Source organism: Microplitis mediator, chromosome 5 (genome assembly GCF_029852145.1).
Source record: "Microplitis mediator isolate UGA2020A chromosome 5, iyMicMedi2.1, whole genome shotgun sequence".
NCBI classification, from domain to species: domain Eukaryota; kingdom Metazoa; phylum Arthropoda; class Insecta; order Hymenoptera; family Braconidae; genus Microplitis; species Microplitis mediator.
The window spans coordinates 10645276-10661076 of NC_079973.1; the positions used below are offsets into that span (position 1 = coordinate 10645276).

The 15801-nt window shown below is 29.7% G+C and overlaps 1 protein-coding gene across 6 annotated transcripts in view; it reads left to right on the top strand.

Annotated features, from left to right (window-relative positions):
• The window catches only part of LOC130668593 (homeotic protein ultrabithorax), a 639564-nt gene that overhangs the window by 466834 nt on the left and 156929 nt on the right, over positions 1–15801 (top strand). The gene's annotated exons all lie outside the window — the stretch shown is intronic.

Here is a 15801-nt window from a genome sequence, read left to right on the forward strand (position 1 = left end):
GAATTAGGGCTAGAGGAATACGGAGCCACGTGCTATGAGATATAAAAAAAAAAAAGCAGGAGATCATATCTCTAATTTTTTTAAATTATTTTTCGTTAAGAAATTAAAGATTAAATTTTTTCTGTCAACTTTAAGTTATTTTTATATTTAGGTTGTGGATATTTTTTAAAAACAAATTTATCTAGTTTTTAAATCTCACGCATTGTCCCCACGAAAAAAAAAAAAAAAAACATATGCACTTTTCGTAAAACGCGGTACGATCAAAGTACATCACATTCATCATATGTATTAACGAATTTATCGTCTCAGTGAGGCTAAAAATACTTTATCGCCGATCCAATCCACTCGGATGTAACATTTTTTCAGTGCTGTGAAATATCATTAATGAACGAACACCAATGATCAATAACAAAGCGCCGACTTATCGAAATTTTTCGCTTTCAAAACCCATAGCAATAAAAAATGAAAAAATTTCGACGAGTTAAATTATTCCGGTAGATGTTTATTGAACGTATTTACAATAAATAATGAGAATAGAATATGATCACACCTTCGGAGATATAAAACATCTCACTTTCTAATCGCATACCTGTCAAAGAGAGGGTAGCAATGGACGGGAATGGAGAACCCGCTCTTGAGGATCTGAAGAGCGAATCTACGGGGAGACAGAATGGAGTCAAGTGCGTGTAAAATTGTCGGGTACGCGATATATAATAGAACGAGGTATGAGAATAGGTTTGGGGGCTCGAGTGTCTCTTCCCCGTGTAGGACACTTGCCCCTCCGGAACTGGGATTCCGGTAGTCAGCTGTTTCTATCGTCCCTGTATATTATCTTCTTTGTCCTGCTCTGCCTTGACGTACGCGTGTATTTATACAGAGACTAGTATCGGTGTTGGGACTTTGACGTTTCTGCTTTCGATCTTTTACATACACGGAAAAAAAGAATTTCTTGGTACAAAAAAATTTTTTCTTCCTTCAAGAAAATGATTGCTTGTCTCAAGAAAAATTTTTCTCTTCTCAAGACATTTTTTCTTGTTTTAAAAAAATTTTTTCTTGTCTCTAGCAATTTTCTCTTACTTCAACAAAATGATTTCTTGTCTCAAGAAAATTTTTTCTTATCAAGAAAATTTTTTCTTGCCTCAAGAAAATTTTTGTTTCCAATTTATAATGCAAAAAGTTTCTTGACTCAAGCAAAATTTTTTAGGGACAAGTAAAAATTTTTGGCGCCAAGAAATTTTTTTTTCTGTGTAAAAATTCCATTATTTCATACATTACAATGCATACAATTTTTGTGATCATTGCCACACTTGTTTACACCGTTCAATATCATTTAACTCTGTACGTTATCTTATTGATAGTAAACCCTTCTCATTTGCACACTTGTATGCATTGTTAATGTACTTTTTGTGTCACAGAAATATCAGTGTTGCATTATTCAAATGCGTAATACAGTATTTGGTATTCACTATTATCACCTTATCAGCTAAATTGCATTACAAATAGACAGCCGATATATATTTTTTCGAACATCAAATTTTTTGATACTTCAGATTTTATATAAGTCTTTATTAACGTTGCACCATTACTGTTAATTGAGCAATGATAATCAATTTTATCGTGCTAAAAAAAAAGGGGAAATCGGTTTGATTATAAAAGTGCTTAAAATAGATTTCTCATCTTTTGGATTTACCCAGTATTGAAAAGATAAAAACAGCTTTATCTTCAGAACACGTGCCAATATTACAATATAAAAGGTCACCTCTCATAAAAAGTTCGTTTTATAGTTTGTCTCTAATTGAATTATACCTTTGAGGAAACTTTTTTTTTCTTAGAAAATTTCATTAGCTTGTAACAAAAATTAATTGGCTAAAATTTATTTTAATTAAAAAAATGTCATAGCTCGAGATTTTTAAAAGCGAGATTTTAATTAATCAGCTAAGATTTCCACTCACCAAATAATTATTGTTTATTTATTTATTAAGGCCATGGAGTCGAGACTCCTTGCGGCCCTCCAATGTAATAAAAATTTTTTTATCAGTGTATAGAATAATATTCAACAAAATATAATTAACAATTATTAAATGACATTAGCTATAACATTCCATCATAAATTCACTCCAAAGACCATTAAACAACACTCTCTTCACTCAACATGAACTCATAACAGGCTAGACGGAAAGTTTGAAAATTAGGCTGTGACGTAGTGTTCAGGTAACCGATTCCCGGCTCCGACTGCACTAACTATAAAGATTTATCATATTTCGTGCTATGACAACTTGGAAATTAAAGATAGTCCTGACGCACATCACCCCTTCGGAGACGAGGCTCGCGAGTACGTAAGACACTGTCAATAAATGGCTAAATATATTGTTTAAGTCATCAAAAATCTTTTACATTATTATTATCATTATTATTATTATTGTTATTATTGCCTTTATTTAGACCCAACAGCAAAAATTTTCCAATAACAGGGTCACTACATAGTTATACATGAAAAAAAAATATACAAAGATGACTAAACTAAGCTAAGTAAAGTATACAATAACCGATAGCTAAAGAATATACAATCGACTAAAAATATATAAGAAAGTAAATTTAAGTTATAAATCATTAAGGTTGATTAAATTACTAAGTTTGAATGATACTAGGTGTACTTATTTAATTATTTAACGTAAAGAGATCAAGATGGATGCAATTGTGCTGGCTGAAAGAGGCTGGTTATAGCGTAATAAATCAAATAAACAATCAGAATTACTCAGAATAAAATTGCATATGGATGTGAGCCTATATAGCGGTGAGAATATCCTCAGTTATTGATGCAAATACACCGAAAAAAGGATTTCATGCCTCAAGTAATTTTTTGAACTATGAATTGCAAACGAAAATTTTTATGAGGATGAAATATTTTTTTGGAGCGATAAGAATTTTTTTTTAGTCTTAGAAATTTTTGTTTTAAATTTCCGATCGAAATTTGAATAATTTTTTTTTCTGTGGGAATATGTACAGAAATATATGAAATTCTTAAAATTCGCATGGGTTATTATGCTACCAAATTATGATGTAATTTTATTGGCTAGAAGAAAGTGATGCAAAATTAGATATTAGAGTTTTCGAGATTTTACAAATGGATCACAAAATCTGATTTAAAGTAGGGATGGTTTGTTGTAAGAGCTGGTAAAAATAGTGCGTTAGGTCACCCATGTAGTTTAGAAATCAAGGAATAGAGAATCAAAGATCGGATCAAATTATTCATAAGCTTTAGAATCATTCAATTCGGTTCTAATTTCGAATAGTGAGTTGTTACTTTTTTCTCGTGTGTACTCAAAAGGACGAATAGTTCTGTTCTCGTTGTGATTGGACAATTAATGGAAACTTTATGCACACGTTTCTCTTCAAATAAAAATTGAAAAAATAATAAAAATTTTACATCGAACTTAAGACTTTTAGACTAAATTTTTAACTTAAGCTTTGATATGGAAATTTATTCCTTCATTCATTGATTGTAGATGTGATGGTGTAAAATTATATATTTGGTCATACGGATGATTAAAATATTAATTAGGGGTGTGCAAATTATTGTAAAATTTTCAATTATTCATAAGCTTCAAAATTATTGCAAACAACTATTGTAATTTATTACGTGTGAGTAGTGATGTAAGGAAGAGAAATTGTCTGACAATTGACATCAATTGACCAAAGGTCATTTTTTAAATTTAATGGAGATTTTTACCACCTTAATTTTGCCCAAAAAATTAAAAAAAAAAATTGGCCATCATTTTGCATCTGAATAAAAGTGAAGAGAAGTTTTTCTCGAATTTTTTTAAATAAATAAATCGTACATTTTTTATAAAATATTGATCGGAAAATTTTTGACGTCAATTAACATGCGATTGCCAGCCAATTTCTCGTGATCGGACTGAACATAAAAAAGACGCTGATTTCTCATCACTACCGGTGTGTTTATATATTTAAACGGATTTCCAGTTATTTTTGCTCAAACGAAAATTGGAGCAAGAAAAAATTTTTTGAGTCAAGAAAAAAAATTCTTCTCAAGAAATTTTTTCCAGTCCTAAAAAATTTTTTTTCTTCAATTCATAGTACGAGATTTTTCTTGAATCGAGAAATATTTTTTTTCTGTGTACCATAAAAAAATAAACTAATTAACAAGTCCAAGAATAAAATAAATCGAAAAAAAATTTCTCGATTTTTACTTAAAAAGAATTATCGTTATTATTTCGAATCACTTAACTTTAAAAAAATAAAAAAGTGCGATACGAAGCTTTAAGTGTATAAACAAACATAATTAATGAACTAAACAAGTTATCAATCTTTTTCGTCAGACACTAAATAATGTACATTAAACTAAATTTCTAGCCATCGAATGATTTAGCGCAGTAATTTATTGATAATAAATATTCATTTTAAAATTACACTAGTGTGTAGACGTCACAAAGTAAATAATTATCACCGTAATATTTATTTACATTTAATTGTAATTTTTTTTTTCGAGTCAAAGAATTATATGATTTGGCATGATCGAAAAAAAATTCGGATAAAGGGAATGAATGAAAAAAAAATGAAATGTACCTTTAAGAAAATTTTTTACGACAGAATAAGAGCTGATCTCAGTATATAAATTTATAAATCGGATTTTAATGACTCGTTTGACTACTTTTCAATGTCAGAAAATATTTATTATTCAAATGTATTTAAGATCGTGGCTCGTAAAGCTTTCAATGAATCTTGTGCGAAATGAGGCAACAAAAGTAAGTGTAAATAGCAAGTGTTCCTCTTTTGAATTTGTGGAATAAAATTTATTTTAAACACATTGTAGTATTTTCAAATGGGATCTTCTAAATGTACCCACACCCCCGACGGAGAAAGCATTCTGCTTTCTCCGCAATGTTAGATCACTTTCACCGGCGACTTTCCAGATGTGGCCGGGGGTATTTATGTTCTCTCATCGAAGGGTCGCTCGTGTCTATAGGGTAATTAGAGGGTGCAAAAGACACTGGTTTGAGGTCTTACGTTATCTTGAATGTCTCGTTCTACAGATACTATTTACCTCCTTACTGTTTTTCTTTTTAAAATTTATAATAGCATCTCGTTACTTTGTGCAACTCGGAGCGCTATGTAATATCGCGTAATAATGTGGTATGCTAAGATATCAAAATTATTATCTCATTGAATTATATTCAACAGATCACGTTATACTGAGAGAAAAAATGAATTTTAGAGGTATTGTATTTTATAGTTTTACTCAAAAGAAAAATTTCTTGGAACAAGAAATATTTTGCACTATAAATTAAACAAAAATTTTGTTAGGACGAGAAAAAAATGTCTTGCCTCAAGAAAATTTTTTCTTACTTCAAGAAGATTTTTTCTTTTCTCAACAAATTTGTTCTTGCCTTAAGACTATTTTCAACTTGAATTTATGATGCAAAAATTTTCTTGTGGCGAGTAAAAAATTTTTGTGCTAAGAAATTGTTATTTTCTGTGTTCAAGAAATTATACATTGAAAATTTTCAATCTTATATTTTTAGTGCAAAAATTTTAAGATTTCATTCAAAATCATTTTTTTAATCAAAGAAATCTGAGTTCATTCGAAACATGGTTCCATGTTTTTTGGAAAAATATGAATAAACTTGATTTTCTTCAAGAAATTACGCCATTGAAAATTTGCTATCATATATTTTTATTGTAAAAATTTCAAGATTTCATTCAAAAATATTTTCTTAATCGAAGATTTCTGAGTTCATTCGAAACATGGTTCCATGTTTTTTGGAAAAGTATAAATAACCTTGATTTTCTTCTGTCAAAAAATCACATTAAAAAATTTAAAGTGAAAAACAGGATTCTTGGCACAAAAAATTTTTACTTCACTCAATAAATTTTCTGCTATAAAAATTAAAAATATGAATTTTCTTAAGGCGAAAAAAAATTTTTTTGGAGTGAAAAAAAATTCTTGCACCAAGAAAATTTTTTTTTTAATTCATAAAAAAATTTGCTTGCTCTAATTCTTTTTTTCTGTATACTTACCCCAACTTAAATATATTTTACGTCATCTAAAATTATTTTCAAAAATACATGAGTTTTTACTTATTAAATAATCAGGACAGTCGGAGGTTTTTAAATCATTTTTCTCCAACTCGTGTACTTTTTTCAGTTCAAGTAAAAATAAAATTTTATAAAATAAAAACAAGTTATTAAAAGAATGAATTTATTAAATATAAATAATAAATTTAAAAACGAAATTTATTAGTTGTTAAAAAATAAGATTATTGAATAAAATATATATAATAAAATTTGTAAGCGTTGAAACACGTGGTTAGTAGTCTGACTACATCAGAAGCACAAACAGAGTGTTTCATACGACGTTTTAGGTGCAACGTACCTCGGGGAGTAACCTCGTACAATATAAACTAGCAACGAATAGCCCTGTAACCGTAACGCTGACGTTTACGACAACGAAATCGCAGCTTGGGTCGTTTACTTCTCCATCCAGTAGTTTGAGGACCGTGCAATGGGCTGTCGGTAACACAGATGTTCTTTTTTCATCTTTTTACCGATTCGGCCTGAGCTGAATTCTCTGGATGGTGGCGCGGCGCTATTCGACCATGAAAACTTATTTTTTTTTTCTTCACTTTCATACATCAATAAGAAGATTGATTTTTTAAATTTATATATTTACCGCCGAATTTTTTTTTACGGTCAATTTTTAAATTGTTGAATTTTTTTTTTTATACTTGTAGTTTATTTAAATAATTTGTCTTTATCCTGATGTGGAATTAAGTTGTTTTAAAGGAAATACCGCCGACAATTGTTTTATTTATCTAAATTACCGAGTTTTTTTGCTGTAAGATATCGAGACTTACAACGTACGAATAAAATTTATATTATCGTGTAATTTTTTTTTATTTTGTTTATACTTCCGGTATTTTAATAACTTTGTGTTATTTTGAGTAATCTCTTTACTTGTTACTGTCTACGAAATTTTATCACTAAGAAAAAAATTTTGAAAAAAAAGTAATCGCTGTCTGCGGTAACTTTTATCAGCTGTGCGGCTAAAAATTCTCACACACGTTTGAATTTTTACCTTATAATTGATTATGAGTATTATTCATCATAATTATAAATATCTTTTTTCATCAATAAAATTTAGCATTTAGACTTATAGTAATTAACTACCTAATTAGTTAATTGCCTTAACATATAGAAATAATTTTTTTTCAAATTTATATTAAAAATTTCAAAATAAAGTAATTTTACAGTACACGATTACATTACACAGAAAAAAAGGATTTTTTGGCAAAAAAAATGTTTACTCGCTTCAAGAAAATTTTTACTTACCTCAAGAAATTTTTTTCATTATAAATTGAAAATAAAAATTTCCTTGGTTCGATAAAAAAAATTTCTTGGATCCATAAAAAATTTTCTTGGGTCAAGATACATGTCTACTTGCCTCAAGAAAATTGTTACTCGCCTCAAAAAATTTTTTCATTATGAATTGAAAACAAAAATTTTCTTGGGTCGATAAAGAAAAATTTCTTGGATCAATGAAAAATTTTCTTGGGTCAAGAAACACGTCTACTTAGCTCAAGAAAATTGTTACTTGCCTCGAGAAATTTTTTTTTATTATAAATTGAAAATAAAAATTTTCTTGGGTCGATAAAAAAAATTTCTCGGATCAATAATAAATTTTTTCTGGTCAATAAAAAATTCTCTTGCACAGAAAAAACAGATATCTTGAGTCAAGAAAATATTTTTGAAGACAAACGTTTTCGGGAACCAAGTCAAGATTTTCTTGAGCCAAGAGAATTCGTCTTGGTTGGAGAAGATTTCTACTTTGTCTGAGAAAATTTAGGTCTCCAAAAAAATTGTCTTGAATCAAGAATATTTACCTTCAGTCGAGAATTTTTTTTTTGTGTGGGTCAAGAAACACGTCTACTTGCCTCAATAAAATTGTTACTCACCTCAAAAAATCTCTTACTTACCTCAAGAAATTTTTTTCATTATGAATTGAAAACAAAATTTTCTTGGGTAGATAAAAAAAATTTCTTAAATCAATAATAAATTTTTCTCTGGTCAATAAAAAATTTACTTGGGTCAAGAAAAATCTCTACTTGATTCAGGAAAATTTTTTCTTGTCTCAAGAAATTTTTCGCTTCATAAATTGAAATCAAAATTTTCTTGGGTCGAGAAAAAAATTTCTTGGAGCGAAAAAAATTTTTTTTATTCAAGAAATTTTTTCTAATTTTCAGAAAAATGTTTTCTTTAATTCATTCTGCAAAATATTTCTTGCATCAAGGAATATTTTTTTTTAGTATATCACAATTTTTTCATAAAAAAAAAAAATAAAATATATTGGCAACTTTTCTATAAAATGAAATGGAGAGTGTGAGTAGTTTGTCGAAGATAGGCGTGTGTGCACTGATGATCGAGTAGCACTGCCTCTGGCTCCATCAACGAGAGAGCCAAGAGGTATATCTTGGTACATATATCTACACATGGGTCACACACCAATGGCCCCAAACTAAAGAGGCAGTCCCAAGTGGATGCTCTTGCTGTTCATATATGTATTCGAGGTGCCTTCCTTGTGTTGTTCCGTGGCCTGGATGGAGGATGATGTACGCGCGGCGCTCTGACTTACTACGCCCTTTTCCCTTCCCCCCGCCTGTCTCGCTTACCTATTACTCGTTTCAAAAACATTCGTGGTCTTCACAAAATCAACCAAAACTTACATACATTTATATTCGTCTTATGTGTACAAACTCAATGATATCACAGTTTATATTTATCACATATCTATTACCGTGACACGATTTTTTTCCTCTGTGATTTAAATCTAATAAATTTAAAATACTCAAATTATAAATATTAGAGCTCATAAAAAAAAAATTTGTTAAATAATTAATTTTTTGTAATTATATTTTATGATATCTTTTGAATGGATAATTACATTTTTCAATTAATCAATATGAGTAATTTCAATTTGCTCCAAATACATTTTAAAACTGATTAGATAATAATGAAAAATGTATGTCAATTTTAATTGTTCAATCAATTATTTAAAAGCTACCGAGTAATTTAGTCTAAAAATATTTTAAAAACCTTACTTACAAAGTAACAATATTTATGCTGCTCTGTTCAAGAGATATCAATACAAACTATATTTATTTTAGGAGTTTGAAATTTAAAATAACACTGATAGTTTTAACAAATATCAGTTAAAATAATTATTCTAAAAAAAATTAATTTAAGAACAAATTCAAATCTGCAAAAAACATGGATTTTTTGTGCAAAAAACATGTACTTGCTACAAAAAATTTTTTTCATAATGAATTGAAAACAAAAATTTTCTTAAGACGAGACAAAATTTTCTTGAGGCAAGAAAAAATTTTTTTGAGGCGAGAAAAATTCTTTTGAGGCAAGAAAACATTTTCTTGAAGTAAGAAAAAAATGCTGAGACATGAATAAATTCTTTTGAGATAAGGAAAAATTTTTTGGGTCAAGAAAACGTTTTCTTGAAGTAAGGAAATATTTTTTTGAGGCGAGAAAAAATTTTTTTGAGATAAGAAAAAATCATTTGAAGCGAGAAAAATTTTTCTTGAGGCAAGAGAAATTTTTTTGAGGCAAGAAAACATTTTCTTGAAGTAAGAAAAAATTGCTGAGACATGAAAAAATTCTTTAGAGATAAGAAAAAATAGCTTGTGGCAAGAAAACGTTTTCTTGAAGTGAGGAAACATTTTTTTGAAACAAGAAAAAATTTTCTTGAAGTAAGAAAAAATTTTTTGAGACACAACAAACATAAAAAAAAACAATAAATATATTTAGAGAATTTAAAAATCAGTTGTTAACTCATCCGTAAATGAAAACCTTAGCTGGCAATAAACCGCAGTAATTCAGTGTGAAAAGAATTTTAGTCGTGATACTATGATGTGCCATTAATTTTATGGACGGTCTCAACCCCCAATTATTTGTCTTGCGTGGAATTCCGTACGACTAAGTGTCAAGAGTACAATAAAAGCGAGATTTTAAACGAGGAAAGAGTCAGTATTAGGATATATATATACATGCATAAAAACAATGGTTGTGTGCGATTGCCGTCGGTGCGCGCGCGACCTAGTACTACTATACAAAACTGGCTGACGTGTGCGATGCAACCTTCTCCCTCATTTTGATAAATAACCTGTTCGCATGTATACAGTTGAGCTAGCTTCTCTTGGGTTACACCTATGCATACACAAATACCTATATATATACAGACTATTTCACTATCATGCTGTTTTGTAAATTTTATACGACAAAGAGTTATGTCCTCACCCGCAACCCGCAACCTACGAGTAATCCTCCACACTGTCGACAGACGCCTATCAATTAGTATTCTCACGGTGACATTAAAGTACCGGGCTAGCTGACGAGAAAAGTTTTAACATTCATTTATAACTTTTTTACACATACAGTCTAAGCAATTACTTTTTTCTTCTTTTATACACCCACGCTTTTTGTAAATTAATTTTATACACAGAACAAGCAAACTGCTACTCGCTATACCTACACAGAAAAAAGTTACTTTGGGTCAAGGAAAATATTGTCCGAATTTTTTTTCCATTCAAGACAAATAACACTTTAGATCGTTCGGACGTTCAATCGGCCAGGCGCTGGGTTCGAACCTCAGTCAGTGCAAATATGAATTTTTCACAAAAGCGTGAGGTCTACTTGACCTGAGACTGTCCCATCACAAATATCCCATTGTCCCCACATTTCACACCCAACAATTAGTCGATGATGACCCTGGTAGTTAGGGTGACTTTAAATAAAACGAAAAATACTCTGGCGGCAAAATAATTATTTTTGGCGCGGAATTCAAATATTCATGATTTAAAAAGAAATTCACTTGCTCCGAAAAATTAATTTAGACTAAAACAATTTGGTTGCTAAAAAAAAAAATAGTCATTTTACTCCAAAAAATTCCCGCTCCAAAATTTTGCTTCTTTGATAAAAACGAAAATTTTTTATATAATGGATATAATTTTTTTCATTCATCAAATATTGCACGATGAAAGCTTAATAAATAAAACCCAATTAACGTCATCGCCGTAATTAACATTGATACCCTTTTTAAATTTTTTTTGTTCCCCACAAAGCGTTTGCGGTTGTGCTAAATTAATCCTCTGTTTGATGGAATCACCAAAGCGGAAACTGCAAATAGATCTCCATGTGCACATAACTTGTTTATACTTTTTGCACTCTAAAGTATGTATCCTCTTGGTGTACTGTACCTAAGGTAGTAAACCCTGCATCCGCCCTGATAGGCAGCCATTACGAGTAGCACCTGCTACCCTGACTAAAAGCCACAATGCAGTCACTACCGGCCACACATACACAGTCCAGTGGCCTTTGCTTCAATACTCACTCAGCAAATGGATTTTTTGTACGCATTTATTTGCAGTCCTACACCGACAATATTTGCGCATGTCTGGGAAAAAGGTCAAGTTTTAAAGTATTATGCTCGTCAAGATCAGGAATATTTTTCCCATCGCAAAAGATAGTTCATTCTTGTTCATCCCATCATCATTCCTTTCTCTTAGTCGTGGTCATCTCTTCTGTGGCCTTCATTGCCATGCTCGATAGCCCGTCTTGGGTTTGTGTTCACTCAACTGACGCGGCATGTCTCAAACTAGAGACCGTAAAAGACTACTTCGATCACTTATTCCTTGTACCTGTTCATACACGTCAATTTTCCTGTACCTATTTATGTTCGTTATGCATTCTCTCTTTTGCAATAGCCGCAAGTGCCTTCACAAGATCCAGCATTCGTGTTCAGAGATGTTTTTTTAATTTTTAAAAAGGCTTAAATTATTTTATACTGATTATAGCTTTCAATCATGATTGTTCCTTTTTTTATTATTAAAAGAGGGGGGGGGGGGATTTTTACACGGAGAGAAAAATCGGAATTTTTCTAATTTTACTTGGGGAAAATTCCTTTGTTGGCATTGTAAATTTTACTGTGTCAACATGTGAATTGTAACTATGTCACATGGCGAATTTTGCTTTGTTACATAGGAATTATTCCTATATTGACAATGTAAATTTTCCTATATCAACATTGGAAAAATAACTATGCAATATAGGAACAATTCCAATGTTAACATGGAAATTTTTCCGAGGTTAACATGGGTAAAATTCCCATGTTGACATTGAAAAAATTCCTGTGTTAACATTGCTGGAATTCTTTTAATAACATAGGAAACTCTTCAATGTCAACATGTGAAAATTTCCTATGTTAACAGGGAAATTATTCCCATGTTAACAAAGTAGAAATTCCCATGTATGTAAAAATGAAAGATTTGTAAACTGATGTTTTTTTTACGTAATTTATTAAGTAAATCAAAATTAATTAATTGAATTGATGATTATATACTGTCGGAAACACGATGTAATTCATTTTTACGTACTCGTTTATATTAATCGAATTTATAAAAACATTTGTTCATTGGTAGGTGCTACAAAAAAATTTTAATTAAATTACACAAAATTTTTTCGGAAACTTTGAAATTCTATTTTCGTAAATCTTAAAACCTTCACACATCCCTATTTTATCGCTTTAAGGCCTAAATGATAAAAATGACCAAAATATTTGGAATTTTATTGGTTTCAGCTTCTTGTGGACTTTTCCCATGCAACATAGCAATTTTTCCTGTTGACATGGAAATTTTTCCGATGCCACCATGGATATTTTTACTATGTCAACATAGGAATATTTACTATGTTAACGGAGGAATTTTTTCCTTGTCAACATGGGAAAAATTCCCATGTCAATATAGAAGAAATTACTCCGGTAAGAGGGGAAAAATTCCTATACTGACACAGTGAAAATACCCATGTCATTGAAGGAATTTCCGCAATGTTAACAGAGGAATTTTTCCATATCTACATGGAAATTTTTCAATGGCAATATGGAAGATATTCCTATAATATATGGGTAAAATTCCTATAAAATATGGTTGTATTCTCATTTTTCCCTAGTAAAATTTCCCATGTTGAGAAAGCAAAATTTTCTATGTCAACAAGGGATTTTCTCCTACGTAAAATTGGAAAAATTCCCATGTTTTTCTCTCCATGTATAAAAATTATATTTAGACTACAACATTTTTATCAATTTTTGGGGGTACCCTATTTGCCCACCCCTATTTATACTTTTAATATTTCAAATTTTGTCATGATATATATCCCTTTGTATCGTGAAATAAAATACACTTCAGATGGTGTGTAAATAATTTTTATTGTTGGAATTATTTTAGAACAGTAGTCAATATTCTGAGCGTGCATCTAATTTAGTTTTCTAAAATGTGTGAATGTTGAAAAGTTTTATGATGAACTACCCCAGCGACATATTTAACGGGCTACTGCGAGATATTAGGCAGGCGTTAACGGACGTTACGAGTCGTGGCGTGTGTGGACAAACGTCGCCCGTTGCGCCATTAGCCAGTGCAATTTACAGCGCCGTGGTAGTGGTTACCCACTAACTCAGCACGTTCTTTGTCATGCTTTTCCACAGCATCAAATCTTCATTTCAGACCTGTCATCACATAAACAATTTGAATATGTAAACAAGTCACTGTTAAATTCATGGACATTTATACTCAATTTTATACTATTATTTTACATCAAACGCTTGAATTACTTTTTTTACATCCACGTATTTTATGGCCGCCTATCGGTGCAGCAGGTGAATGATAACTGTGTATTCCAATTTATTCTGACGTACAGATCTATTCACTGCAAAAAATCGGGAGGAAATAGGGATTTTTTGGAGCGGACTGACGCGAATTTTATTTCAATCCGCATTCACTCCGCTCCGGAGTTTTAACAAATAAATTTATATTTAATAGAAATAACTTTTTTATGAGAAATATTATTATTTAAATGAATAATTTATTCAGGTATTAATAATTAACACATAATATATGATGTTCTTAATTTATAAAATGTATTAGAAACTCACTAAATTATAATTTCATATAATGCAGAGTAAAAACATTAAATTATTTAATAGTTATCGTGACATAGTTTTTATGGGAATATTTTATATTTCGGTACAACATAAAATGTTATTTCGTGGTATGGTCGATGTAAGTCATGTGACAGTTTGTGACTCAGTGAAATTATATTAATGATGGAAAATGGAAAATCTATTTCTTTAACTTCATAAGCGCGAAAGTTTTCATTGTCAGCTACTTAGAATTTTTTTAAATTATTTCGCGGGAATTTATCTAGAGGGTGCACGTCATTATTTCCGTACTCCATATTAATATCAAAAGTCAAAAGACCTAACCTCACTATGTATCAATAATTAACTCCGCGTTTTTACTCCGATTTCATTCCGTGAAATATTTTTCCAAAAATTCCCTACAGAGTGGCCCGTATGAAAAAACAATATATGGTTGAAATATATACAATCATATAAGTTTGCAAAAAAAAAATAAATGATATATTACATTGTATATTATAAAAAATCATAAAGAGATTTTGGCCGATTTAATATAAAATTATATACAGTAGTAAATATATGTATTCCATATATTTAACTTATGTTTTTTATATTAAGCTATATATACATTTACATTTACCTTATAATATATTGTATTGATATATTTCCTTTTATATTCAAAAAATATAAAATTTTTATATGAAATGAAATATATGGTAGCATATAATTTATGTTATACATGGCATCATATATTTTCTTTGTTATATTTAAACATATATTTCATTCGGTGTATGTATATGTATATGGGTATATATATTCGCATCAAATCAACTAATTTTGAAAATTTTAACTGCAATTTAAAGAGTATATTAAAATTTAGATCTTATTTAATTGGAGTTGGTCATACGAATAACAAACTTTTTTTTTCCATACACAATATAAATATATGTTTTTATATATGATCGAATATATTTTTCGTATATGATAGAAATATATATTTTTATGGATGATAAAAATATAGTTTTCGTATATGACAAGAATATATATTTTCATATATGATAAAAATATATTTTTTGTATATGATTGACATATATATTTTATGTATGCTAAACATATACGGACTCGTATATGATGAATATTATATTTTTTAATATAAAAAAAAATATATCAGAAAATATAGTTAAATTGGATACATATATTTTCTGATATTCATCATATATTTTTACATATATTTTGACCATATATGTTATTTTCATACGGGGGAATTCACTTAATATATAGCACAGTAAGTTATCGAAATTATTGGCAATAAATTCGCGTGACTCAATCAGGAATAGAAACTCGCGTCTCAAAAAATACGAAATAAAAGTTGGAAAGTGCTTCTGCAGATGATTGGGTTCTTTCCACACTTGGAACAGGTTTTCCCGCTCTCAAGCAATGCCGGCAGTGATTGCTTTGATTTACAGTAATTCAAATATTCACATGGTAATTCATTCGAATAGTTGAATTATGTAAGACACGGTATATTTACACATGATACTTGACAATGATTTCTATATATATCTTCATTTATTTCTCAATAAATTATATACGCTAATTATTTATTTATTTATACACATATCTGGTTGTTTAAATACTTTATTACGAAGTAAACTCAATATATTGTTAAATAATTGAGTCAATAGTACTGATCTGGAGATTGTAATATAATAAATACTTTCTGGAAACACTTACGGCCCAATACCGTAGCAATAAACCGTGAACGTGAGTATTTCGAGGTTACCTTCTTCCGAGGTGGAAGAAGTTCG